Raw genomic sequence first — 27,393 nt, 5'->3', positions numbered from 1 at the left:
AGAACATAATACATAGCAAAGTACATATTATTCTGAACATTCATCAACTTTTCCCAGCTGCATTAATACCTCAAAACTATTTTCACCATAGTCTCTTTTTTTAAATACTTTCTCTTTCAGTTCTTTTTTTTTTTATTATATGTCTGTTTTGTACATTCTCTAAATTTGGTTTTACCTTTAGTTGTCTTCTTCTTGTTATTGTAACCTTTTCCCAGTCATTTTTGTTGTCTTCTTTTCTCCCTAGCGTTGCTGTCTCTATCATTTGCATTTCCTGCCTTTCCTTTTCCTCCTCTCTTGTTTGTTTCAAGATTTCCGTTTGTATTCCATGTCCTTCTTCCTCTTGCTCTTTTTCCATTTCACAGTACTTCTGTTCCTCCTCTGCATCTTCTCCTTTTTGATTCTCATCTTCTTCCTCAGTCTGTTCTGTTTGTTCATCCTCCTTTGCGTCGTCCACATCCTGTGATTTCTCCATTTCATCCACTTGCTCATAGTCTTTATCCGTTTCAGCATCCTCCTCTATCCAGCATTCACATTTCACCAGTACTTTACGACACTCCGGGCATCTTACAGCATCACATTCCCTCGAAAAATGTCCCTTTTCTCCACAATCTCGACAGGAAAAGTCTGGACAGTCCTTCAAAATGTGTCCCGGTTTCATACACAATCTACAGATCTTCATTTGACGATCATGTATGATCCTAAAATATTGCACTCCCTCTGCAGTATCAAATCTCGTGCTGTAAGGCAGTGATAACACCTCCTTAGGGAATTTCACACGGACATATCTTGTTCCATCTGTAATTGTAGTGTCTGGATAGTACCTTCTTCTTATTGCAGATGTAACTTTAACTCCCCATGTTCGCAATTTTGCCATTATTTCTTCATCTGTTATATAAGCTGGTAAGTGCATGAATGAAACAACACACTCTCTTTCTTGAAGATTCCTCACTTCACACACAATTCCTTTTACTGTTAGTCCTTCCTTTAAAACTTCACATGCTTCTTCATCCGTTACGGTTACCTCATACTCATTATTTAATCTTGGTCTTACCGCTAACACTTTACTCAGTCCAACTTTTTCAATCACCGCTTTTATCACTTCCTCCACCCTTCGATCTCTTACTTCTGTAGCATTAACAATCACTGTGGCCTCCTTTGAGTAATGCTTTTGTTGTTCATTATCTTTCATCTCATTCCTTTTTCTTCTCACCTCACTTGTCTCTGTTGATTTCCTTTGCTTTATTCTTTCTCCAGTATCTTTTTGAAGTTCTTTACTGTTGCTTTTTTCCTCAGCCATGTCTTTGCCATTGCCATGTTGTTCCTCCATAATCAAAACTTTAAGAGCTTTAAAGCTCCTTTGGCCCTAAGCAGTAAATTCTGCTCAGGGCCCTAAAAAATAATAAAACAAACCAAGAAAAAAATAAATATTTAACTAAATACAATATAATATAAGACAAACCAAAACAAACATATGGGAGAGCCTTTCTCTCCCTACTGCCACCTCTTACTTCCTGGAATGTACCAACAATCACAGGTGCTCAGGGTGGTATGGCCGTAAGCGAAGACTGCCGCAAAGAGAGGGCTATTTAAAGACCAGCCCATCTAATCGCCAGTACATTATATAAGTAGGAAAGAAAACCCAAAAGCTTAAAGCACCTGGTATTCCTAGGCAGTCTCTCATCCAAGTACTAACGAGACCTAAACCTGCTAAGATTCAGAGATCGGGCATTGACTCTTTTTTTTTTTTTTTTTTTGCAAGATTATTATATAAATCGTGAAATTTTCCAAAAGGTTTAAAGCACCTGGTATTCCTAGGCAGTCTCTCATCCAAGTACTAACCAGACCTAAACCTGCTAAGATTCAGAGATCGGGCATTGAATCTATTTTTTAGCAAAATTATTTCATACTAAGTGAAACATTTCCAAAAAGCTTAAAGCACCTGGTATTCCTAGGCAGTTTCTCATCCAAGTACTCACCAGACCTAAACCTGCTAAGATTCAGAGATCGGGTATTGACTCTTTTTTTTTTTTTGCAAGATTATTTTATAAATCGTAAAATTTTCCAAAAAGTTTAAAGCACCTGGTATTCCCAGGCAGTCTCTCATCCATGTACTAACCAGGCCCAAACCTGCTAATATTCAGAGATCGGGCATTGACTCTATTTTTTGGCAAAATTATTATATACTAAGTGAAAAGTTTCCAAAAAGCTTACAGCACCTGGTATTCCCAGGCAGTCTCCCACCCAAGTACTAACCAGGCCCAAACCTGCTTAGCTTCCGAGAGCAGACGAGATCGGGCATAGCCAGGTTGGTATGGCCTTAAGTGAAGACTGCTGCAAAGAGAGGGCTATTTAAAGACCAGCCCATCTAATCGCCAATACATTATATAAGTAGGAAAGAAAACCCAAAAGCTTAAAGCACCTGGTATTCCTAGGCAGTCTCTCATCCAAGTACTAACCAGACCTAAACCTGCTAAGATGCAGAGATCGGGCATTGAATCTATTTTTTTAGCAAAATTATTATGTACTAAGTGAAACATTTCCAAAAAGCTTAAAGCACCTGGTATTCCTAGGCAGTCTCTCATCCAAGTACTCACCAGACCTAAACCTGCTAAGATTCAGAGATGGGGCATTGACTCTATTTTTTGGCAAAATTATTATAAACTAAGTGAAAAGTTTCCAAAAGGCTTACAGCACCTGGTATTCCCAAGCGGTCTCCCATCCAAGTACTAACCAGGCCCAAACCTGCTTAGCTTCCGAGAGCAGACGAGATCGGGCATAGCCAGGTTGGTATGGCCGTAAGCGAAGACTGCTGCAAAGAGAGGGCTATTTAAAGACCAGCCCATCTAATCGCCAGTACATTATATAAGTAGGAAAGAAAACCCAAAAGCTTAAAGCACCTGGTATTCCTAGGCAGTCTCTCATCCAAGTACTAACGAGACCTAAACCTGCTAAGATTCAGAGATCGGGCATTGACTCTTTTTTTTTTTTTTTTTTTTTGCAAGATTTTTATATAAATCGTGAAATTTTCCAAAAGGTTTAAAGCACCTGGTATTCCTAGGCAGTCTCTCATCCATGTACTAACCAGGCCCAAACCTGCTAATATTCAGAGATCGGGCATTGAATCTATTTTTCAGCAAAATTATTATATACTAAGTGAAACATTTCCAAAAAGCTTAAAGCACCTGGTATTCCTAGGCAGTTTCTCATCCAAGTACTCACCAGACCTAAACCTGCTAAGATTCAGAGATCGGGCATTGACTCTTTTTTTTTTTTTTTTTGCAAGATTATTTTATAAATCGTGAAATTTTCCAAAAAGTTTAAAGCACCTGGTATTCCCAGGCAGTCTCTCATCCATGTACTAACCAGGCCCAAACCTGCTAATATTCAGAGTTCGGGCATTGACTCTATTTTTTGGCAAAATTATTATATACTAAGTGAAAAGTTTCCAAAAGGCTTACAGCACCTGGTATTCCCAAGCGGTCTCCCATCCAAGTACTAACCAGGCCCAAACCTGCTTAGCTTCCGAGAGCAGACGAGATCGGGCATAGCCAGGTTGGTATGGCCGTAAGCGAAGACTGCCGCAAAGAGAGGGCTATTTAAAGACCAGCCCATCTAATCGCCAGTACATTATATAAGTAGGAAAGAAAACCCAAAAGCTTAAAGCACCTGGTATTCCTAGGCAGTCTCTCATCCAAGTACTTACCAGACCTAAACCTGCTAAGATGCAGAGATCGGGCATTGAATCTATTTTTTTAGCAAAATTATTATGTACTAAGTGAAACATTTCCAAAAAGCTTAAAGCACCTGGTATTCCCAGGCAGTCTCTCATCCAAGTACTCACCAGACCTAAACCTGCTAAGATTCAGAGATGGGGCATTGACTCTATTTTTTGGCAAAATTATTATATACTAAGTGAAAAGTTTCCAAAAGGCTTACAGCACCTGGTATTCCCAAGCGGTCTCCCATCCAAGTACTAACCAGGCCCAAACCTGCTTAGCTTCCGAGAGCAGACGAGATCGGGCATTTTTTTTTTTTTTTTTATTAAAAATATTTCAGTACAAAAAGAAAAAATACATAAAATATTTCACATTTAAATCATTCTTGTTATAGAAACCTCTCTTCTACAAAATAAATGCAAACATCTCAATTAAGGTTACATTAAAGTTTCTAAGCAAACATAATCATTTTCACCTAAAAAAAAAAAAAAAAAAAAAAAAAAAACAACTACAAATTTATTTCCAGTCCATTCTGTGTTTTCAAAACATAAGGATTGTTATTTAGAATTAGTTTATCAAATACATAAATTGTACCTTCTGCTTTAAAATAACTTTCTAGTGTTCGTATATAATCTTCCAGTTTTTTCTTAAAATAAATCCATAATCCCAGTTTTTTGTTTTTGTCTCTTGCTATATTTCTCCTACACCATATTGCATATCTAGCTACAATTAAAAACAAATTTATAACATTTTGATTATCAGATTTCTCATTCATTCCAAATAAAAATATACAATTCCAACTCTCTTCATCTTCTATTACATCCATTTTTTCTCCTAACATACTCTTAATCACATTTTTAATTTTGTCTCTGAAAAAGATCAGTTCTTTACATGATAAAAACATGTGCACAATTCCTTCAGTTTTTTCACAACAGACTTTACACAATGCATCCCCAGTCATTCCACATTTATACAACTTCTCTTCAGAAAAGATTATATTATGCCTTATATAAAAATCCAGGTTCTCCATTTTAACATCAATATGCCATTTTCTCAAATTTCTCCACAGAACTTCTTCCTCAAGGTTTATAAAAACATTTTTCCAAAATGTATTCCCAGCTGGTTCCTTAAAAACACTATTTCTAAACAAAACATAAAAAGTCCTAAGATGACTCACATGAAAAGGCTCCTTTTCTCCTTTTGCTTTTAAGAAAACCTTCATTTTATCATCTTCACTGTCTTGTCCTTGTTTTTCTATGTTTACTAACCATTCCTTTGGAATTGCCTCCTTTATTTTATCATATTGCTTTTTTAAAACATTCTTATTAACATGATTTTCAGTATTTTTCACTTCATCATAAATTGCTTGCAAAGGTAAAAAACCTTCCCTCACTTCATACAAAACATCCCTTATTGTTTTAAATCCAGCATTAATCCAATGTTTAAAAAATAATTCTTTTCCTCTATATACAACATTCTCATTCAGAAACAAAGGCTGTGTTAAAAACTCCAATCTCCTAATAGGTTTAATACATACATTTGGTAAAAATTCTGCCCATGCTTCTAAAACTTCTTTATAAAACTCCGGAATTCCTGTTATCAATTTAGGTTTTAATTTCATCCACAGAATATCAGGTCCTATTTTCATATGTCCGCATTTATTTAAAAACATTCTCATAAGTATTTTCCATTCAGCTTTATTCTCTTCATTTAAAAAAGTTTTCACAGTTTTAACTCTAAAGCTCTTTTTTTTTAATTCTGGATCTTGCAGCCCTAACCCACCTTCTTCTATGGCCCCTATTAGTGTATTATAAGAAATCCTTGATGGCTTAGAGCCCCAGAGGAAATTTAAAACATCTTTTTTTAATCTTTTACTAATTCCCATAGGCATGGGTATCACACCCAAAACATACCACATTTTTGCCATCATTAATGCATTTATAACCAAAACCTTCCCTCTTAAAGTTAATTCCCTTTGTTTCCAATAATTTAACACTCTTTCCATTTCACCCACCACTTCATCCCACATCAAATCTCTCACCATTTTCTCATTTTTCCCAATCCTCACACCCAAAATCTTCAAGCTCTCTTCTTCTTTAAATGGATACATTTTTTGAATTTTTTCAATTTTTCCTATACTCATAATAACAGTTTTTTGTTGATTTATCTTAGCTCCAGAACCTTTACAGTATTTTTCTATTATGTCCATTGCTTTAACTACACTAGCCACATCTTGCACTATTATAGTCGTATCATCTGCATATTGATATACTTTCTGCAACTCTCTATTTTCTTCTGTGTCTATTCCTCTAATTTCTTTCTCTTCCGTTATTGCCAACCCTAATGCCTCTGCCACTAAACTGTACAGCAAAGCTGATAATGGACAACCTTGTCTAATAGATCTAGTTAAATAAAAGGTCTCTGTTAAAAAACCATTGCACTTTACTTGACTTTTAGAATCTTTATATAAAATCTTCAACCACTTAATAAATTTTTCACCAAAACCAAACTGTTGTAAAATTCTAAACAAATACTCATGTTCAACACGGTCAAAGGCCTTTTCTAAATCAAGACTTATTACATATCCACTTTTTTTTTCAGAGATCATGTAACTTACAACATCTCTTATACTACTAATAGTATCTGTAATATCTCTTCCTGGTATTGCATATGCCTGGTTTGTCTGTATTATATTTGGTAAAATTTTCTTCAATCTGTTAGCTAAAATCGTTGATAATATTTTAAAATCTGTATTTAACATAGTTATTGGTCTATAATTTTTAAGATCTGCAATGTCCCCTTTTCTTTTATAAATTAATTTTACTAATCCTATCCCCATAAAATAACTGGTTTCTTCCTTTTTAAAAATTTCGTCATACACATCTTTTAAAATTGGTGTCATTACATTTCTAAAAACCTTATAAAATTCACTTGGAAGACCATCTTTTCCTGGACTTTTACCATTATTTAGCTGCATTATTGCTTCATCTATATCTTCTTTTCCAATTCCCCTTTCACATAATTTTTTATCACCATTATCTATCTTTATTTTGATTTTCCCTACCAGAAATTCAATTTCTTCTCTACCCACTCCTTCCCTTTTAAACAAATTTTCATAATAATCTTTTATTTCTTTTAAAACTTCTTCTTTTTCTTTTACCTTTCCTCCTCCTTTTCCTATTAATTCTTTAATCATTCCTGCTCTCTGTCTGTTTTTTTCCATATTAAAAAAGAACCTTGTACATTTTTCACCTTCCACTAAGTATTTTGCTTTACTTCTTATCATTGCTCCTTTATATTTTTTGTCTTCTATATCCTTTATTTTTTCCTCCAACATTACGGTTTTCTGTAAATTGACAACCTCCTTACTTAGCTCATCTCTTAATTCTATTCTTATTTCTTTTTCTTTTCTTTTTTTAATTTTCTGTATTATTTTACTATGTTCTCTTGCACATTTTCCAATGTCATATTTTAAATTATCCCACCAAATTCTCTTTTCATCCTTATACATCTGATTTCCTTTTTCCTTCTTTATTAATACCTCTATTTGTTCCTTAAAATTCTCATCTTTTAAAATCTCAGTGTTTAACATCCATATTCCCGGCCCTCTTTTAAAATTATTCATATCAACTTGTATACATACAACTTTATGATCACTTAACATTGTTTCCTTGTAATATATAGTATCTATTATCTTCAACATTTCCCTTTTACTTATCAAGAAATCTATTCTACTTCTGCATATAAAATTCTTCAACGCCTGTTGCCTTGAGAATTCTCGTATCCCCTCGTTTCTTTCTCTCCAAACGTCCACAAAGTTATTTTCTTCCATTAGACTTTTTAATTCCTTCCTTCCACTATCAGATTTAAAAACCATCCCATCTGCAATATCCATCTTGCTAAACGTAGTGTTAAAATCCCCCATAATTAAAATATTCTCCCATTTCACAATAATATCTTTTAGGTTCTTAAAAAATAACACCTTTTCTTTTTCTACCACAGGAGCATGAATATTACACAGAACTATATCTGTCTCCCCCTCCATCATTTTCACTATCAAACACTTTCCTTGCATATCATCATAAACCACTTGTGCTTTTTCACACACGCCCTTTTTAATTAAAAATGCTACTCCCCTACCTAGCCTCCCATCACCATTACTATAAAATATATCACCTTTCCATTTTTTTTTTAAACTTTCCATTACTTCATCCCTCCAATTTGTTTCTTGAACCACTAAAACATTTGATCTACTACACAAAAGTTTCAACTTTTCAAATTTCCCTTTTTCTAGTAACCCTCTTACATTAAGTGTTGCAATTTTCAAGAACATAATACATAGCAAAGTACATATTATTCTGAACATTCATCAACTTTTCCCAGCTGCATTAATACCTCAAAACTATTTTCACCATAGTCTCTTTTTTTAAATACTTTCTCTTTCAGTTCTTTTTTTTTAATTATATGTCTGTTTTGTACATTCTCTAAATTTGGTTTTACCTTTAGTTGTCTTCTTCTTGTTATTGTAACCTTTTCCCAGTCATTTTTGTTGTCTTCTTTTCTCCCTAGCGTTGCTGTCTCTATCATTTGCATTTCCTGCCTTTCCTTTTCCTCCTCTCTTGTTTGTTTCAAGATTTCCGTTTGTATTCCATGTCCTTCTTCCTCTTGCTCTTTTTCCATTTCACAGTACTTCTGTTCCTCCTCTGCATCTTCTCCTTTTTGATTCTCATCTTCTTCCTCAGTCTGTTCTGTTTGTTCATCCTCCTTTGCGTCGTCCACATCCTGTGATTTCTCCATTTCATCCACTTGCTCATAGTCTTTATCCGTTTCAGCATCCTCCTCTATCCAGCATTCACATTTCACCAGTACTTTACGACACTCCGGGCATCTTACAGCATCACATTCCCTCGAAAAATGTCCCTTTTCTCCACAATCTCGACAGGAAAAGTCTGGACAGTCCTTCAAAATGTGTCCCGGTTTCATACACAATCTACAGATCTTCATTTGACGATCATGTATGATCCTAAAATATTGCACTCCCTCTGCAGTATCAAATCTCGTGCTGTAAGGCAGTGATAACACCTCCTTAGGGAATTTCACACGGACATATCTTGTTCCATCTGTAATTGTAGTGTCTGGATAGTACCTTCTTCTTATTGCAGATGTAACTTTAACTCCCCATGTTCGCAATTTTGCCATTATTTCTTCATCTGTTATATAAGCTGGTAAGTGCATGAATGAAACAACACACTCTCTTTCTTGAAGATTCCTCACTTCACACACAATTCCTTTTACTGTTAGTCCTTCCTTTAAAACTTCACATGCTTCTTCATCCGTTACGGTTACCTCATACTCATTATTTAATCTTGGTCTTACCGCTAACACTTTACTCAGTCCAACTTTTTCAATCACCGCTTTTATCACTTCCTCCACCCTTCGATCTCTTACTTCTGTAGCATTAACAATCACTGTGGCCTCCTTTGAGTAATGCTTTTGTTGTTCATTATCTTTCATCTCATTCCTTTTTCTTCTCACCTCACTTGTCTCTGTTGATTTCCTTTGCTTTATTCTTTCTCCAGTATCTTTTTGAAGTTCTTTACTGTTGCTTTTTTCCTCAGCCATGTCTTTGCCATTGCCATGTTGTTCCTCCATAATCAAAACTTTAAGAGCTTTAAAGCTCCTTTGGCCCTAAGCAGTAAATTCTGCTCAGGGCCCTAAAAAATAATAAAACAAACCAAGAAAAAAATAAATATTTAACTAAATACAATATAATATAAGACAAACCAAAACAAACACATGGGAGAGCCTTTCTCTCCCTACTGCCACCTCTTACTTCCTGGAATGTACCAACAATCACAGGTGCTCAGGGTGGTATGGCCGTAAGCGAAGACTGCCGCAAAGAGAGGGCTATTTAAAGACCAGCCCATCTAATCGCCAGTACATTATATAAGTAGGAAAGAAAACCCAAAAGCTTAAAGCACCTGGTATTCCTAGGCAGTCTCTCATCCAAGTACTAACGAGACCTAAACCTGCTAAGATTCAGAGATCGGGCATTGACTCTTTTTTTTTTTTTTTTTTTTTTGCAAGATTATTATATAAATCGTGAAATTTTCCAAAAGGTTTAAAGCACCTGGTATTCCTAGGCAGTCTCTCATCCAAGTACTAACCAGACCTAAACCTGCTAAGATTCAGAGATCGGGCATTGAATCTATTTTTTAGCAAAATTATTTCATACTAAGTGAAACATTTCCAAAAAGCTTAAAGCACCTGGTATTCCTAGGCAGTTTCTCATCCAAGTACTCACCAGACCTAAACCTGCTAAGATTCAGAGATCGGGTATTGACTCTTTTTTTTTTTTTTGCAAGATTATTTTATAAATCGTAAAATTTTCCAAAAAGTTTAAAGCACCTGGTATTCCCAGGCAGTCTCTCATCCATGTACTAACCAGGCCCAAACCTGCTAATATTCAGAGATCGGGCATTGACTCTATTTTTTGGCAAAATTATTATATACTAAGTGAAAAGTTTCCAAAAAGCTTACAGCACCTGGTATTCCCAGGCAGTCTCCCACCCAAGTACTAACCAGGCCCAAACCTGCTTAGCTTCCGAGAGCAGACGAGATCGGGCATAGCCAGGTTGGTATGGCCGTAAGTGAAGACTGCTGCAAAGAGAGGGCTATTTAAAGACCAGCCCATCTAATCGCCAATACATTATATAAGTAGGAAAGAAAACCCAAAAGCTTAAAGCACCTGGTATTCCTAGGCAGTCTCTCATCCAAGTACTAACCAGACCTAAACCTGCTAAGATGCAGAGATCGGGCATTGAATCTATTTTTTTAGCAAAATTATTATGTACTAAGTGAAACATTTCCAAAAAGCTTAAAGCACCTGGTATTCCTAGGCAGTCTCTCATCCAAGTACTCACCAGACCTAAACCTGCTAAGATTCAGAGATGGGGCATTGACTCTATTTTTTGGCAAAATTATTATAAACTAAGTGAAAAGTTTCCAAAAGGCTTACAGCACCTGGTATTCCCAAGCGGTCTCCCATCCAAGTACTAACCAGGCCCAAACCTGCTTAGCTTCCGAGAGCAGACGAGATCGGGCATAGCCAGGTTGGTATGGCCGTAAGCGAAGACTGCTGCAAAGAGAGGGCTATTTAAAGACCAGCCCATCTAATCGCCAGTACATTATATAAGTAGGAAAGAAAACCCAAAAGCTTAAAGCACCTGGTATTCCTAGGCAGTCTCTCATCCAAGTACTAACGAGACCTAAACCTGCTAAGATTCAGAGATCGGGCATTGACTCTTTTTTTTTTTTTTTTTTTTTGCAAGATTTTTATATAAATCGTGAAATTTTCCAAAAGGTTTAAAGCACCTGGTATTCCCAGGCAGTCTCTCATCCATGTACTAACCAGGCCCAAACCTGCTAATATTCAGAGATCGGGCATTGAATCTATTTTTCAGCAAAATTATTATATACTAAGTGAAACATTTCCAAAAAGCTTAAAGCACCTGGTATTCCTAGGCAGTTTCTCATCCAAGTACTCACCAGACCTAAACCTGCTAAGATTCAGAGATCGGGCATTGACTCTTTTTTTTTTTTTTTTTGCAAGATTATTTTATAAATCGTGAAATTTTCCAAAAAGTTTAAAGCACCTGGTATTCCCAGGCAGTCTCTCATCCATGTACTAACCAGGCCCAAACCTGCTAATATTCAGAGATCGGGCATTGACTCTATTTTTTGGCAAAATTATTATATACTAAGTGAAAAGTTTCCAAAAGGCTTACAGCACCTGGTATTCCCAAGCGGTCTCCCATCCAAGTACTAACCAGGCCCAAACCTGCTTAGCTTCCGAGAGCAGACGAGATCGGGCATAGCCAGGTTGGTATGGCCGTAAGCGAAGACTGCCGCAAAGAGAGGGCTATTTAAAGACCAGCCCATCTAATCGCCAGTACATTATATAAGTAGGAAAGAAAACCCAAAAGCTTAAAGCACCTGGTATTCCTAGGCAGTCTCTCATCCAAGTACTAACGAGACCTAAACCTGCTAAGATTCAGAGATCGGGCATTGACTCTTTTTTTTTTTTTTTTTTTGCAAGATTATTATATAAATCGTGAAATTTTCCAAAAGGTTTAAAGCACCTGGTATCCCTAGGCAGTCTCTCATCCAAGTACTAACCAGACCTAAACCTGCTAAGATTCAGAGATCGGGCATTGAATCTATTTTTTAGCAAAATTATTTTATACTAAGTGAAACATTTCCAAAAAGCTTAAAGCACCTGGTATTCCTAGGCAGTTTCTCATCCAAGTACTCACCAGACCTAAACCTGCTAAGATTCAGAGATCGGCATTGACTCTTTTTTTTTTTTTTTTTTTTTGCAAGATTATTTTATAAATCGTGAAATTTTCCAAAAAGTTTAAAGCACCTGGTATTCCCAGGCAGTCTCTCATCCATGTACTAACCAGGCCCAAACCTGCTAATATTCAGAGATCGGGCATTGACTCTATTTTTTGGCAAAATTATTATATACTAAGTGAAAAGTTTCCAAAAAGCTTACAGCACCTGGTATTCCCAGGCGTCTCCCATCCAAGTACTAACCAGGCCCAAACCGGCTTAGCTTCCAAGAGCAGACTAGATCGGGCATAGCCAGGTTGGTATGGCCGTAAGCGAAGACTGCTGCAAAGAGAGGGCTATTTAAAGACCAGCCCATCTAATCGCCAGTACATTATATAAGTAGGAAAGAAAACCCAAAAGCTTAAAGCACCTGGTATTCCTAGGCAGTCTCTCATCCAAGTACTTACCAGACCTAAACCTGCTAAGATGCAGAGATCGGGCATTGAATCTATTTTTTTAGCAAAATTATTATGTACTAAGTGAAACATTTCCAAAAAGCTTAAAGCACCTGGTATTCCTAGGCAGTCTCTCATCCAAGTACTCACCAGACCTAAACCTGCTAAGATTCAGAGATGGGGCATTGACTCTATTTTTTGGCAAAATTATTATATACTAAGTGAAAAGTTTCCAAAAGGCTTACAGCACCTGGTATTCCCAAGCGGTCTCCCATCCAAGTACTAACCAGGCCCAAACCTGCTTAGCTTCCGAGAGCAGACGAGATCGGGCATAGCTTTTTTTTTTTTTTTTTTTTTTTTTTTTTTTTTTTTTTATTTACAGTCAAATTACAAGTTGTATACAATACTTTAAAGCTGTTACAGGGAAATTTTCATAAAAACAAAAGCATTTCACAAAAGCATTTTTCCAAAATATGCATAACACTAAAAACCAAAAACATCTAAATTCACAAATTCATCAAGTTCTTTAATCTTCTCTTGGCATATAAAAGTGCTTTTGTTTTAAAATATATGTAACCTCCTTCGTAAAAATTCCATAAAAAACCCCCATCTTGTTTTCCAGTTTAAAATAACTGTACAGCATTTTTACATAATCTTCAACCAACTGTTTAAAAATCAACCATAGGTTAGCAATAAAATCTCTGTTTTTGACTATATTCCTTCTTTTCCATATTGCCTTTTTGGCCAAAATTAAAAACAAATTAATTAGTTTCTTGTTTGCTGTATTCTCTGCCATTCCCAACATAAAAAATCTATTCCAGTTGCAGTCCCCCTCATTATCTCTTAAGTCTTTGATTATTTCCTTTAATTCCTTAAAAAATGGGCTCAACTTCTCACAGAATAAAAACAAATGTAAAATTCCTTCATCTTCTTTTTTACAAACTCTGCATTGGGCATTAGTTTCTTTCTGCATTGCACACAATCTCATTTCAGTAAAAATCACATTTTGTCTAATAAAATAATCAAAACTTTGTAAATCCACATCCAACCATTTCCATGTCATGTTCTTCCATATATCTTCCTCTTCAATTTCATTAAAATGCCTTATCCATAACTGATTGGCAAGAGGTTTTTTAAAAACTCTATTTATAAAAAAACCATAAAACATTTTAACAGAACCCAAATTAAAATTCACCATATTGTCTTTACATTTTAGAAACACGCTCATTTTCTTTTCTTTTTCTCCCTCCTTAATAATTTCTTCCAGCCATTGTCCTGGGATTGCTTTTTTTACTTGTTCATATTGTCTTTTTAAAACATTTACATTAAAGTCCTCCTTCTCCTCATCCATTGCATCTATGATCACTTGAAGTGGTAAAAATCCCTCTTTAAATTCCCATAAAACATCCCTCACCTTTACAAACCCTGCTTGCAACCACTTCTTAAAATAGATATCATACTCTTGCATCTTTATTTTCCCATTTAAAAACAGAGGTTGATTTAAAATCATTTCTCTCCCCTCCGGATTAAAATCCACCTCTGTTAAAAAAAGCCTCCAAGCGCTTAAAACCTCTTTGTAAAATGGTGGGATCCCCTCCATCATCCAATTCTTAAGCTTCATCCATAAAACATTTTCCCCCAAATTAAAATTCCCACATTTATTTAAATAAAGAGCCATCAATCTCTTCCACTCTGCTCTGTTCGTATCATCCAAATATTTTCTTACCACCTTTACTCTCATGCTTTTCATTTTTTGTTCTACATCCACCAAACCCATCCCTCCCTCCCCCGGTTTCCCAATCAGTGTAAAATATGCAATTCTTGGAGGCTTTTTGTCCCATAAAAATTCTAAAACACATTTCTTTATTCTCTTAAAAACCCAGTCTGGCAATGGCATCACATGTAATGTATACCACATTCTAGATAACATTAGCATGTTTACAACTAAAATCTTCCCTTTTAAACTTAAAAACCTGCTTCTCCAGAAAATCAGTCTTCTTTCCATCCCTCCCACCGTCTCTTCCCACATACTGTCCGTAGCCTCCTTTTCATTCTTTGCTACAATTATTCCTAAAATCTTTATTTCTTGCACCTCTGTAAACTTACAGACCCCTGTAAGAACCTCCGCCCTTCCATATTTCATGTATACAGTTTTTTCTTCATTTATCTTTGCACCCGAACCCTCACAATACAGTTTTGTTTTCTCCATCACTCTTTTAACACTTTCTACATTTTCAACCACAATTGTCGTGTCATCAGCATATTGAAATATTTTCTTTAATTCTTCTCCCTCTTCCATTTGTATTCCATTTATTCTTTTTTCTCTATTTATTAAAAGCCCTAAAGGTTCTGCTACCAATGAGTACAACTGCGCCGACAATGGACACCCCTGTCTTATGGATCTTAAAACTTTAAAAGGTTGAGTTAAAAAACCATTGCATTTTACTTTTGTAAAAATATCCCTGTATAAAACCGAAATCCATTTAATAAAATTATTCCCAAACCCAAATTCCTTTAAAACTGCAAATAAAAAGCCATGTTCAACTCTGTCAAAAGCCTTTTCAAAATCCATACTAATAACATAAGCACTTTTGCCTTTTTCTTTTATATACCCTGCTATATCTCTAATGCTGCTAGTAACATCTGCTATATCTCTCGCCTTTACTCCATACGCCTGGTTTGTTTCTATTATATTTGGCATGACATTTTTTAATCTGTTTGCTAAGACCTTGGCTAAAATTTTAAAATCAGTGTTTAGCATTGTAATGGGTCTAAAATTTTTCACCTCAGTTTTGTCTCCTTTTTTCTTGTATATTATTTTCATTAATCCTAGCCCCATTCTTGGGCTTACTCTTTCTTTTTTAAAAACTTCTTCAAAAATTTCATTTAAAATCACGCTTACTTTTTCTTTAAAAACTTTGTAAAACTCACTTCCAATACCATCTACTCCGGGGCTTTTCCTCACTCTTAATTGATTTATGGCATGTATGATCTCTTCAGTTTCTATTTCCCTTTCACATATTTTTTTATCCTGTTCGCCAACTTTCCTTGTTATCTGTTGCAACAAAATATTCCTTTTTTCCTCATCTCCCCCCTCAGACTTAAAAAGTTCCTCATAAAATGATTTCACTTCTTTTAAAATCCCCTCTGTATCTGAGACCACCATTCCATTCCTACTTTTAAGTTCTTTAATTGTTTCCGCTCTCCCCCTGCTTTTCTCAAGATTAAAAAAGAATCTGTTACATTTTTCCCCTTCCACCGTATATTTTGCTTTGCTTCTCAACATTGCCCCCTTGCATTTCTCCTCTTCTATTTTTCTCAACGTATTTTCTATTTCAATTACTTTTTGCACATCTACTTCGTTTTTATTTAACTCCTCTTTTAGAGTTCTCCTTATTTCTCTCTCCTTGGTTCTTTTAACCTTTTGTAATAAATTACAGTAGTTCATAGAATATTTCTTAATATCATACTTAACATTTTCCCACCATTGCCTTTTGTCTTCCATATACATCAGGTCTTTTTTCCTCCCATCTAATATCATTTCAATCTCTTTTTTAAAACTTTCATTCTTTAAAACCTCAGTGTTTAAAATCCACACCCCAGGTCCCTTTGTTTGTCTTTTAAAATCCATCGTCATTAAAACCATTTTGTGATCGCTTAAGGTCGTTTCTTTATAAAATATTCCATCAATGAAACATTCAAGATTTCTGGTACTTAAAAAATAGTCTATTCTGGTTTGGCACATAAAATTCCCCACCAACTGTCTTCTTGAAAATTCCTTCTTTTTTCCATTTCTTTCCCGCCACACATCAATCATATTTTTCTCTTCCATCAATGACCTTAGTTCTTTTCTACCCCCATCTGATTTAAAAACCATCCCATTTGCCATATCCATTTTACTAAAAACAGTGTTAAAATCCCCTGCAATCACCACCTTCCCCCATTTTTCAATTACATCAGCTAAAACATTAAAGTATATTTTCTTTTCTTTTTCTCCATTGGGAGCGTGCACGTTCACTAAAACAAATTTGTCTTCTTCCATTTCGATTTCTACCACCATACATTTTCCTTTTTTATCATTATATATAAGTTTTGTTTTTATACCTCTGTCTTTTCTTATTAAAACCGCCACTCCTCCTCCCATTTTTTCCTCTTCATTGTTAACAAGTAATTCCCCTTCCCATCTTTTTCTAATATCCTCCATAACATTCTCTTTCCAGTTTGTCTCTTGCAATAAAATCACATCTTCATTTCGACACAATTCCTTCACCTTTTCAAATTTATAAACATTCATTAATCCTCTAGCATTAAAAGTCACAAATTTCAGCACCATAAAATAAAATAAAAGCCATAAAATCCCCATTTTGTCAGTTCATTCACTCTCCTTCCTTTACCATTTCCCCACTGTCTTGTTTTTCCTCACATCCTTGTTTTAATACTTTTCTTTTGGCTTTCTCTAAATTTGGTGTTACCTTAGTTTGTCTTCTTCTTTTATTGATTCCTGTAGTGCCGGCATCGTCGATGCATTCACTGTCTTTGTCCATTCTCCCATCCTCGCTGACCCACTCCTGATCCTCTGTCTTTTCCAGTTGAATCTGTAAAGTATCAGTTATTTCCATCAGTGACCCCGTTTCCTCACTGCACTGCGTTGATCCAGTCCTTTCACTTTCCTCTTCAACGTCCGTGCTTGTGGTATCCTCTCTTGGTGTTCCTTCTGTGTTTTCGTGTAGCTCCTCTTCACCGGCTTCCTCATGCATCTGCCCACACCCCTGCTCTTCCTCCTGATGTTGTTCTCCGAACCAGCACTCGCACTTGTTTAACACAAGCCTGCAGTCCGGGCACCTCACCGCATTACAGTCCCTCGCGAAATGTCCCCTTTCCGAGCACTTATAGCATTTGAAGTCAGGACAGTCCTTCATCATGTGTTCAGGGCTCATACATAACCTACAGGTTCTCACCTGCTGGCTATGTATCACCCTGAAATACTGAGGTCCTTCTTCCGTCTCCATTCTTGTGCTGTAGGGCAGGGAAGCCACCTCTTTTGGAAACCGTACTCTCAGGAATCTCGTTCCATCCTCAATGCGGGTGCCCGGGTAGAATCTCCTTTTGATCTGTGAGATAGGAGTCACCCCCCATCCCTCCAGCTTCTTTAAAATATCGTCATCCTCCAAGTAAGCAGGCAGATGCATGAAAGATACAGCAAAATCCTTATTGTTCAACTTTTTAATTTCACAAGTCTTTCCTTTAATCATCAATCCTTCTTCTAGTTTCTCAATATCTTCCTCTTTTTCCAATGTAATTTCATATTGTTTCATCATTTTTGGTCTTACCGCTAGTATGCTAGTCACTTCGATCTTGTCTTTCAATGCTTCTATAATGTCCTCTGCTCTCCCATCTTGTACCTCCGTCAAATCAATCACTACCGTTGCTTCCTTGGTATAGATCCGTTTCATTCGCCTTTCTGGGTAATCCTTTTCTCGTTGTCTTTGATCCAGTCCATTTTCAGTTAGCTGCCTTGTCTGTTTTGCCAAATCCATGTCTGTAGCCGTTAATCCGTCCATTTTAACAAAAAACACAAAACTAAAACGATCCCTCCCAAACAGCAAAGCTGTTGGGAGGACAAATAACAAAAATAACACAAAAACTAGAAACAAAAATACTTATCTTGAACAAAAACAACGCAAAAAAACAACACAAAAGTTTGGGTGAGCCTTTCTCACCTCCCTATAGCCAACACACTTCCTGTTTCTCACTAGCTCTCTAGCGCCCTCAGGTTGGTATGGCCGTAAGCGAAGACTGCCGCAAAGAGAGGGCTATTTAAAGACCAGCCCATCTAATCGCCAGTACATTATATAAGTAGGAAAGAAAACCCAAAAGCTTAAAGCACCTGGTATTCCTAGGCAGTCTCTCATCCAAGTACTAACGAGACCTAAACCTGCTAAGATTCAGAGATCGGGCATTGACTCTTTTTTTTTTTTTTTTTTTTGCAAGATTATTATATAAATCGTGAAATTTTCCAAAAGGTTTAAAGCACCTGGTATTCCTAGGCAGTCTCTCATCCATGTACTAACCAGGCCCAAACCTGCTAATATTCAGAGATCGGGCATTGACTCTATTTTTTGGCAAAATTATTATATACTAAGTGAAAAGTTTCCAAAAAGCTTACAGCACCTGGTATTCCCAGGCAGTCTCCCACCCAAGTACTAACCAGGCCCAAACCTGCTTAGCTTCCGAGAGCAGACGAGATCGGGCATAGCCAGGTTGGTATGGCCGTAAGTGAAGACTGCTGCAAAGAGAGGGCTATTTAAAGACCATCCCATCTAATCGCCAATACATTATATAAGTAGGAAAGAAAACCCAAAAGCTTAAAGCACCTGGTATTCCTAGGCAGTCTCTCATCCAAGTACTAACCAGACCTAAACCTGCTAAGATGCAGAGATCGGGCATTGAATCTTTTTTTTTAGCAAAATTATTATGTACTAAGTGAAACATTTCCAAAAAGCTTAAAGCACCTGGTATTCCTAGGCAGTCTCTCATCCAAGTACTCACCAGACCTAAACCTGCTAAGATTCAGAGATGGGGCATTGACTCTATTTTTTGGCAAAATTATTATAAACTAAGTGAAAAGTTTCCAAAAGGCTTACAGCACCTGGTATTCCCAAGCGGTCTCCCATCCAAGTACTAACCAGGCCCAAACCTGCTTAGCTTCCGAGAGCAGACGAGATCGGGCATAGCCAGGTTGGTATGGCCATAAGCGAAGACTGCTGCAAAGAGAGGGCTATTTAAAGACCAGCCCATCTAATCGCCAGTACATTATATAAGTAGGAAAGAAAACCCAAAAGCTTAAAGCACCTGGTATTCCTAGGCAGTCTCTCATCCAAGTACTAACGAGACCTAAACCTGCTAAGATTCAGAGATCGGGCATTGACTCTTTTTTTTTTTTTTTTTTTTTGCAAGATTTTTATATAAATCGTGAAATTTTCCAAAAGGTTTAAAGCACCTGGTATTCCCAGGCAGTCTCTCATCCATGTACTAACCAGGCCCAAACCTGCTAATATTCAGAGATCGGGCATTGAATCTATTTTTCAGCAAAATTATTATATACTAAGTGAAACATTTCCAAAAAGCTTAAAGCACCTGGTATTCCTAGGCAGTTTCTCATCCAAGTACTCACCAGACCTAAACCTGCTAAGATTCAGAGATCGGGCATTGACTCTTTTTTTTTTTTTTTTGCAAGATTATTTTATAAATCGTGAAATTTTCCAAAAAGTTTAAAGCACCTGGTATTCCCAGGCAGTCTCTCATCCATGTACTAACCAGGCCCAAACCTGCTAATATTCAGAGATCGGGCATTGACTCTATTTTTTGGCAAAATTATTATATACTAAGTGAAAAGTTTCCAAAAGGCTTACAGCACCTGGTATTCCCAAGCGGTCTCCCATCCAAGCCAGGCCCAAACCTGCTTAGCTTCCGAGAGCAGACGAGATCGGGCATAGCCAGGTTGGTATGGCCGTAAGCGAAGACTGCCGCAAAGAGAGGGCTATTTAAAGACCAGCCCATCTAATCGCCAGTACATTATATAAGTAGGAAAGAAAACCCAAAAGCTTAAAGCACCTGGTATTCCTAGGCAGTCTCTCATCCAAGTACTAACGAGACCTAAACCTGCTAAGATTCAGAGATCGGGCATTGACTCTTTTTTTTTTTTTTGCAAGATTATTATATAAATCGTGAAATTTTCCAAAAGGTTTAAAGCACCTGGTATTCCTAGGCAGTCTCTCATCCAAGTACTAACCAGACCTAAACCTGCTAAGATTCAGAGATCGGGCATTGAATCTATTTTTTAGCAAAATTATTTCATACTAAGTGAAACATTTCCAAAAAGCTTAAAGCACCTGGTATTCCTAGGCAGTTTCTCATCCAAGTACTCACCAGACCTAAACCTGCTAAGATTCAGAGATCGGGCATTGACTCTTTTTTTTTTTGCAAGATTATTTTATAAATCGTAAAATTTTCCAAAAAGTTTAAAGCACCTGGTATTCCCAGGCAGTCTCTCATCCATGTACTAACCAGGCCCAAACCTGCTAATATTCAGAGATCGGGCATTGAATCTATTTTTCAGCAAAATTATTATATACTAAGTGAAACATTTCCAAAAAGCTTAAAGCACCTGCTATTCCTAGGCAGTTTCTCATCCAAGTACTCACCAGACCTAAACCTGCTAAGATTCAGAGATCGGGCATTGACTCTTTTTTTTTTTTTTTTGCAAGATTATTTTATAAATCGTGAAATTTTCCAAAAAGTTTAAAGCACCTGGTATTCCCAGGCAGTCTCTCATCCATGTACTAACCAGGCCCAAACCTGCTAATATTCAGAGATCGGGCATTGACTCTATTTTTTGGCAAAATTATTATATACTAAGTGAAAAGTTTCCAAAAAGCTTACAGCACCTGGTATTCCCAGGCGGTCTCCCATCCAAGTACTAACCAGGCCCAAACCGGCTTAGCTTCCAAGAGCAGACGAGATCGGGCATAGCCAGGTTGGTATGGCCGTAAGCGAAGACTGCTGCAAAGAGAGGGCTATTTAAAGACCAGCCCATCTAATCGCCAGTACATTATATAAGTAGGAAAGAAAACCCAAAAGCTTAAAGCACCTGGTATTCCTAGGCAGTCTCTCATCCAAGTACTAACCAGACCTAAACCTGCTAAGATGCAGAGATCAGGCATTGAATCTATTTTTTTAGCAAAATTATTATGTACTAAGTGAAACATTTCCAAATAGCTTAAAGCACCTGGTATTCCTAGGCAGTCTCTCATCCAAGTACTCACCAGACCTAAACCTGCTAAGATTCAGAGATGGGGCATTGACTCAATTTTTTGGCAAAATTATTAAATACTAAGTGAAAAGTTTCCAAAAGGCTTACAGCACCTGGTATTCCCAAGCAGTCTCCCATCCAAGTACTAACCAGGCCCAAACCTGCTTAGCTTCCGAGAGCAGACGAGATCGGGCATAGCCAGGTTGGTATGGCCGTAAGCGAAGACTGCCGCAAAGAGAGGGCTATTTAAAGACCAGCCCATCTAATCGCCAGTACATTATATAAGTAGGAAAGAAAACCCAAAAGCTTAAAGCACCTGGTATTCCTAGGCAGTCTCTCATCCAAGTACTAACGAGACCTAAACCTGCTAAGATTCAGAGATCGGGCATTGACTCTTTTTTTTTTTTTTTTTTTGCAAGATTATTATATAAATCGTGAAATTTTCCAAAAGGTTTAAAGCACCTGGTATTCCTAGGCAGTCTCTCATCCAAGTACTAACCAGACCTAAACCTGCTAAGATTCAGAGATCGGGCATTGAATCTATTTTTTAGCAAAATTATTTCATACTAAGTGAAACATTTCCAAAAAGCTTAAAGCACCTGGTATTCCTAGGCAGTTTCTCATCCAAGTACTCACCAGACCTAAACCTGCTAAGATTCAGAGATCGGGCATTGACTCTTTTTTTTTTTGCAAGATTATTTTATAAATCGTAAAATTTTCCAAAAAGTTTAAAGCACCTGGTATTCCCAGGCATTCTCTCATCCATGTACTAACCAGGCCCAAACCTGCTAATATTCAGAGATCGGGCATTGAATCTATTTTTCAGCAAAATTATTATATACTAAGTGAAACATTTCCAAAAAGCTTAAAGCACCTGGTTTTGCTAGGCAGTCTCTCATCCAAGTACTTACCAGACCTAAACCTGCTAAGATTCAGAGATCGGGCATTGACTCTTTTTTTTTTTTTTTGCAAGATTATTTTATAAATCGTGAAATTTTCCAAAAAGTTTAAAGCACCTGGTATTCCCAGGCAGTCTCTCATCCATGTACTAACCAGGCCCAAACCTGCTAATATTCAGAGATCGGGCATTGACTCTATTTTTTGGCAAAATTATTATATACTAAGTGAAAAGTTTCCAAAAAGCTTACAGCACCTGGTATTCCTAGGCAGTTTCTCATCCAAGTACTCACCAGACCTAAACCTGCTAAGATTCAGAGATCGGGCATTGACTCTTTTTTTTTTTTTTTTTGCAAGATTATTTTATAAATCGTGAAATTTTCCAAAAAGTTTAAAGCACCTGGTATTCCCAGGTAGTCTCTCATCCATGTACTAACCAGGCCCAAACCTGCTAATATTCAGAGATCGGGCATTGACTCTATTTTTTGGCAAAATTATTATATACTAAGTGAAAAGTTTCCAAAAGGCTTACAGCACCTGGTATTCCCAAGCGGTCTCCCATCCAAGTACTAACCAGGCCCAAACCTGCTTAGCTTCCGAGAGCAGACGAGATCGGGCATAGCCAGGTTGGTATGGCCGTAAGCGAAGACTGCCGCAAAGAGAGGGCTATTTAAAGACCAGCCCATCTAATCGCCAGTACATTATATAAGTAGGAAAGAAAACCCAAAAGCTTAAAGCACCTGGTATTCCTAGGCAGTCTCTCATCCAAGTACTAACGAGACCTAAACCTGCTAAGATTCAGAGATCGGGCATTGACTCTTTTTTTTTTTTTTTTTTTGCAAGATTATTATATAAATCGTGAAATTTTCCAAAAAGTTTAAAGCACCTGGTATTCCTAGGCAGTCTCTCATCCAAGTACTAACCAGACCTAAACCTGCTAAGATTCAGAGATCGGGCATTGAATCTATTTTTTAGCAAAATTATTTCATACTAAGTGAAACATTTCCAAAAAGCTTAAAGCACCTGGTATTCCTAGGCAGTTTCTCATCCAAGTACTCACCAGACCTAAACCTGCTAAGATTCAGAGATCGGGCATTGACTCTTTTTTTTTTTGCAAGATTATTTTATAAATCGTAAAATTTTCCAAAAAGTTTAAAGCACCTGGTATTCCCAGGCAGTCTCTCATCCATGTACTAACCAGGCCCAAACCTGCTAATATTCAGAGATCGGGCATTGAATCTATTTTTCAGCAAAATTATTATATACTAAGTGAAACATTTCCAAAAAGCTTAAAGCACCTGGTATTCCTAGGCAGTTTCTCATCCAAGTACTCACCAGACCTAAACCTGCTAAGATTCAGAGATCGGGCATTGACTCTTTTTTTTTTTTTTTGCAAGATTATTTTATAAATCGTGAAATTTTCCAAAAAGTTTAAAGCACCTGGTATTCCCAGGCAGTCTCTCATCCATGTACTAACCAGGCCCAAACCTGCTAATATTCAGAGATCGGGCATTGACTCTATTTTTTGGCAAAATTATTATATACTAAGTGAAAAGTTTCCAAAAAGCTTACAGCACCTGGTATTCCCAGGCGGTCTCCCATCCAAGTACTAACCAGGCCCAAACCGGCTTAGCTTCCAAGAGCAGACGAGATCGGGCATAGCCAGGTTGGTATGGCCGTAAGCGAAGACTGCTGCAAAGAGAGGGCTATTTAAAGACCAGCCCATCTAATCACCAGTACATTATATAAGTAGGAAAGAAAACCCAAAAGCTTAAAGCACCTGGTATTCCTAGGCAGTCTCTCATCCAAGTACTAACCAGACCTAAACCTGCTAAGATTCAGAGATCGGGCATTGAATCTATTTTTTAGCAAAATTATTTTATACTAAGTGAAACATTTCCAAAAAGCTTAAAGCACCTGGTATTCCTAGGCAGTTTCTCATCCAAGTACTCACCAGACCTAAACCTGCTAAGATTCAGAGATCGGCATTGACTCTTTTTTTTTTTTTTTTTTTTGCAAGATTATTTTATAAATCGTGAAATTTTCCAAAAAGTTTAAAGCACCTGGTATTCCCAGGCAGTCTCTCATCCATGTACTAACCAGGCCCAAACCTGCTAATATTCAGAGATCGGGCATTGACTCTATTTTTTGGCAAAATTATTATATACTAAGTGAAAAGTTTCCAAAAAGCTTACAGCACCTGGTATTCCCAGGCGTCTCCCATCCAAGTACTAACCAGGCCCAAACCGGCTTAGCTTCCAAGAGCAGACTAGATCGGGCATAGCCAGGTTGGTATGGCCGTAAGCGAAGACTGCTGCAAAGAGAGGGCTATTTAAAGACCAGTCCATCTAATCGCCAGTACATTATATAAGTAGGAAAGAAAACCCAAAAGCTTAAAGGACCTGGTATTCCTAGGCAGTCTCTCATCCAAGTACTTACCAGACCTAAACCTGCTAAGATGCAGAGATCGGGCATTGAATCTATTTTTTTAGCAAAATTATTATGTACTAAGTGAAACATTTCCAAAAAGCTTAAAGCACCTGGTATTCCTAGGCAGTCTCTCATCCAAGTACTCACCAGACCTAAACCTGCTAAGATTCAGAGATGGGGCATTGACTCTATTTTTTGGCAAAATTATTATATACTAAGTGAAAAGTTTCCAAAAGGCTTACAGCACCTGGTATTCCCAAGCGGTCTCCCATCCAAGTACTAACCAGGCCCAAACCTGCTTAGCTTCCGAGAGCAGACGAGATCGGGCATAGCCAGGTTGGTATGGCCGTAAGCGAAGACTGCCGCAAAGAGAGGGCTATTTAAAGACCAGCCCATCTAATCGCCAGTACATTATATAAGTAGGAAAGAAAACCCAAAAGCTTAAAGCACCTGGTATTCCTAGGCAGTCTCTCATCCAAGTACTAACGAGACCTAAACCTGCTAAGATTCAGAGATCGGGCATTGACTCTTTTTTTTTTTTTTTTTTTTGCAAGATTATTATATAAATCGTGAAATTTTCCAAAAGGTTTAAAGCACCTGGTATTCCTAGGCAGTCTCTCATCCAAGTACTCACCAGACCTAAACCTGCTAAGATTCAGAGATCGGGTATTGACTCTTTTTTTTTTTTTGCAAGATTATTTTATAAATCGTAAAATTTTCCAAAAAGTTTAAAGCACTTGGTATTCCCAGGCAGTCTCTCATCCATGTACTAACCAGGCCCAAACCTGCTAATATTCAGAGATCGGGCATTGACTCTATTTTTTGGCAAAATTATTATATACTAAGTGAAAAGTTTCCAAAAAGCTTACAGCACCTGGTATTCCCAGGCAGTCTCCCACCCAAGTACTAACCAGGCCCAAACCTGCTTAGCTTCCGAGAGCAGACGAGATCGGGCATAGCCAGGTTGGTATGGCCGTAAGTGAAGACTGCTGCAAAGAGAGGGCTATTTAAAGACCATCCCATCTAATCGCCAATACATTATATAAGTAGGAAAGAAAACCCAAAAGCTTAAAGCACCTGGTATTCCTAGGCAGTCTCTCATCCAAGTACTAACCAGACCTAAACCTGCTAAGATGCAGAGATCGGGCATTGAATCTATTTTTTTAGCAAAATTATTATGTACTAAGTGAAACATTTCCAAAAAGCTTAAAGCACCTGGTATTCCTAGGCAGTCTCTCATCCAAGTACTCACCAGACCTAAACCTGCTAAGATTCAGAGATGGGGCATTGACTCTATTTTTTGGCAAAATTATTATAAACTAAGTGAAAAGTTTCCAAAAGGCTTACAGCACCTGGTATTCCCAAGCGGTCTCCCATCCAAGTACTAACCAGGCCCAAACCTGCTTAGCTTCTGAGAGCAGACGAGATCGGGCATAGCCAGGTTGGTATGGCCATAAGCGAAGACTGCTGCAAAGAGAGGGCTATTTAAAGACCAGCCCATCTAATCGCCAGTACATTATATAAGTAGGAAAGAAAACCCAAAAGCTTAAAGCACCTGGTATTCCTAGGCAGTCTCTCATCCAAGTACTAACGAGACCTAAACCTGCTAAGATTCAGAGATCGGGCATTGACTCTTTTTTTTTTTTTTTTTTTTTGCAAGATTTTTATATAAATCGTGAAATTTTCCAAAAGTTTTAAAGCACCTGGTATTCCCAGGCAGTCTCTCATCCATGTACTAACCAGGCCCAAACCTGCTAATATTCAGAGATCGGGCATTGAATCTATTTTTCAGCAAAATTATTATATAATAAGTGAAACATTTCCAAAAAGCTTAAAGCACCTGGTATTCCTAGGCAGTTTCTCATCCAAGTACTCACCAGACCTAAACCTGCTAAGATTCAGAGATCGGGCATTGACTCTTTTTTTTTTTTGCAAGATTATTTTATAAATCGTGAAATTTTCCAAAAAGTTTAAAGCACCTGGTATTCCCAGGCAGTCTCTCATCCATGTACTAACCAGGCCCAAACCTGCTAATATTCAGAGATCGGGCATTGACTCTATTTTTTGGCAAAATTATTATATACTAAGTGAAAAGTTTCCAAAAAGCTTACAGCACCTGGTATTCCCAGGCGGTCTCCCATCCAAGTACTAACCAGGCCCAAACCGGCTTAGCTTCCAAGAGCAGACGAGATCGGGCATAGCCAGGTTGGTATGGCCGTAAGCGAAGACTGCTGCAAAGAGAGGGCTATTTAAAGAACAGCCCATCTAATCGCCAGTACATTATATAAGTAGGAAAGAAAACCCAAAAGCTTAAAGCACCTGGTATTCCTAGGCAGTCTCTCATCCAAGTTCTAACCAGACCTAAACCTGCTAAGATGCAGAGATCGGGCATTGAATCTATTTTTTTAGCAAAATTATTATGTACTAAGTGAAACATTTCCAAATAGCTTAAAGCACCTGGTATTCCTAGGCAGTCTCTCATCCAAGTACTCACCAGACCTAAACCTGCTAAGATTCAGAGATGGGGCATTGACTCTATTTTTTGGCAAAATTATTAAATACTAAGTGAAAAGTTTCCAAAAGGCTTACAGCACCTGGTATTCCCAAGCAGTCTCCCATCCAAGTACTAACCAGGCCCAAACCTGCTTAGCTTCCGAGAGCAGACGAGATCGGGCATAGCCAAGTTGGTATGGCCGTAAGCGAAGACTGCCGCAAAGAGAGGGCTATTTAAAGACCAGCCCATCTAATC

At 37.4% G+C, this 27,393-nt stretch overlaps 17 non-coding genes and 3 pseudogenes across 17 annotated transcripts; all 20 read right to left on the bottom strand.

Moving 5' to 3' along the window:
- Positions 1-2,204: 2,204 nt before the first annotated feature.
- Positions 2,205-2,323, bottom strand: LOC127943538 (5S ribosomal RNA). Its single transcript, XR_008149740.1, has one exon. It is a non-coding gene; the product is annotated as a 5S ribosomal RNA (ribosomal RNA).
- A 359-nt stretch (positions 2,324-2,682) lies between these two features.
- LOC127943850 (5S ribosomal RNA) lies at positions 2,683-2,801 on the bottom strand. Its single transcript, XR_008149996.1, has one exon. It is a non-coding gene; the product is annotated as a 5S ribosomal RNA (ribosomal RNA).
- Positions 2,802-3,451: 650 nt separating this feature from the next.
- LOC127943839 (5S ribosomal RNA) lies at positions 3,452-3,570 on the bottom strand. The gene has a single exon (XR_008149985.1). It is a non-coding gene; the product is annotated as a 5S ribosomal RNA (ribosomal RNA).
- A 6,679-nt stretch (positions 3,571-10,249) lies between these two features.
- Positions 10,250-10,368, bottom strand: LOC127944091 (5S ribosomal RNA). Its single transcript, XR_008150229.1, has one exon. It is a non-coding gene; the product is annotated as a 5S ribosomal RNA (ribosomal RNA).
- A 359-nt stretch (positions 10,369-10,727) lies between these two features.
- Positions 10,728-10,846, bottom strand: LOC127943826 (5S ribosomal RNA). Its single transcript, XR_008149974.1, has one exon. It is a non-coding gene; the product is annotated as a 5S ribosomal RNA (ribosomal RNA).
- Positions 10,847-11,496: 650 nt separating this feature from the next.
- Positions 11,497-11,615, bottom strand: LOC127943814 (5S ribosomal RNA). Its single transcript, XR_008149963.1, has one exon. It is a non-coding gene; the product is annotated as a 5S ribosomal RNA (ribosomal RNA).
- Positions 11,616-12,266: 651 nt separating this feature from the next.
- Positions 12,267-12,384, bottom strand: LOC127943620 (uncharacterized; annotated as a pseudogene).
- Positions 12,385-18,664: 6,280 nt separating this feature from the next.
- Positions 18,665-18,783, bottom strand: LOC127944090 (5S ribosomal RNA). The gene has a single exon (XR_008150228.1). It is a non-coding gene; the product is annotated as a 5S ribosomal RNA (ribosomal RNA).
- A 359-nt stretch (positions 18,784-19,142) lies between these two features.
- Positions 19,143-19,261, bottom strand: LOC127943676 (5S ribosomal RNA). Its single transcript, XR_008149829.1, has one exon. It is a non-coding gene; the product is annotated as a 5S ribosomal RNA (ribosomal RNA).
- Positions 19,262-19,910: 649 nt separating this feature from the next.
- On the bottom strand, positions 19,911-20,023 carry LOC127943627 (uncharacterized; annotated as a pseudogene).
- Positions 20,024-20,940: 917 nt separating this feature from the next.
- Positions 20,941-21,059, bottom strand: LOC127944140 (5S ribosomal RNA). The gene has a single exon (XR_008150277.1). It is a non-coding gene; the product is annotated as a 5S ribosomal RNA (ribosomal RNA).
- A 359-nt stretch (positions 21,060-21,418) lies between these two features.
- On the bottom strand, positions 21,419-21,537 carry LOC127943799 (5S ribosomal RNA). Its single transcript, XR_008149949.1, has one exon. It is a non-coding gene; the product is annotated as a 5S ribosomal RNA (ribosomal RNA).
- A 1,202-nt stretch (positions 21,538-22,739) lies between these two features.
- Positions 22,740-22,858, bottom strand: LOC127943802 (5S ribosomal RNA). The gene has a single exon (XR_008149952.1). It is a non-coding gene; the product is annotated as a 5S ribosomal RNA (ribosomal RNA).
- A 921-nt stretch (positions 22,859-23,779) lies between these two features.
- LOC127944139 (5S ribosomal RNA) lies at positions 23,780-23,898 on the bottom strand. Its single transcript, XR_008150276.1, has one exon. It is a non-coding gene; the product is annotated as a 5S ribosomal RNA (ribosomal RNA).
- A 504-nt stretch (positions 23,899-24,402) lies between these two features.
- Positions 24,403-24,520, bottom strand: LOC127943619 (uncharacterized; annotated as a pseudogene).
- Positions 24,521-24,879: 359 nt separating this feature from the next.
- LOC127943791 (5S ribosomal RNA) lies at positions 24,880-24,998 on the bottom strand. Its single transcript, XR_008149941.1, has one exon. It is a non-coding gene; the product is annotated as a 5S ribosomal RNA (ribosomal RNA).
- A 508-nt stretch (positions 24,999-25,506) lies between these two features.
- LOC127944089 (5S ribosomal RNA) lies at positions 25,507-25,625 on the bottom strand. Its single transcript, XR_008150227.1, has one exon. It is a non-coding gene; the product is annotated as a 5S ribosomal RNA (ribosomal RNA).
- A 359-nt stretch (positions 25,626-25,984) lies between these two features.
- On the bottom strand, positions 25,985-26,103 carry LOC127944057 (5S ribosomal RNA). Its single transcript, XR_008150195.1, has one exon. It is a non-coding gene; the product is annotated as a 5S ribosomal RNA (ribosomal RNA).
- A 645-nt stretch (positions 26,104-26,748) lies between these two features.
- Positions 26,749-26,867, bottom strand: LOC127944137 (5S ribosomal RNA). The gene has a single exon (XR_008150274.1). It is a non-coding gene; the product is annotated as a 5S ribosomal RNA (ribosomal RNA).
- A 359-nt stretch (positions 26,868-27,226) lies between these two features.
- On the bottom strand, positions 27,227-27,345 carry LOC127943953 (5S ribosomal RNA). Its single transcript, XR_008150094.1, has one exon. It is a non-coding gene; the product is annotated as a 5S ribosomal RNA (ribosomal RNA).
- Positions 27,346-27,393: the final 48 nt, after the last annotated feature.

The sequence above is a fragment of the Carassius gibelio genome, chromosome A22 (genome assembly GCF_023724105.1).
Source record: "Carassius gibelio isolate Cgi1373 ecotype wild population from Czech Republic chromosome A22, carGib1.2-hapl.c, whole genome shotgun sequence".
In the NCBI taxonomy this organism is placed as follows: domain Eukaryota; kingdom Metazoa; phylum Chordata; class Actinopteri; order Cypriniformes; family Cyprinidae; genus Carassius; species Carassius gibelio.
Note: the sequence above shows the minus strand (reverse complement) of the source record. Positions and strands in the feature narration are given on the sequence as shown.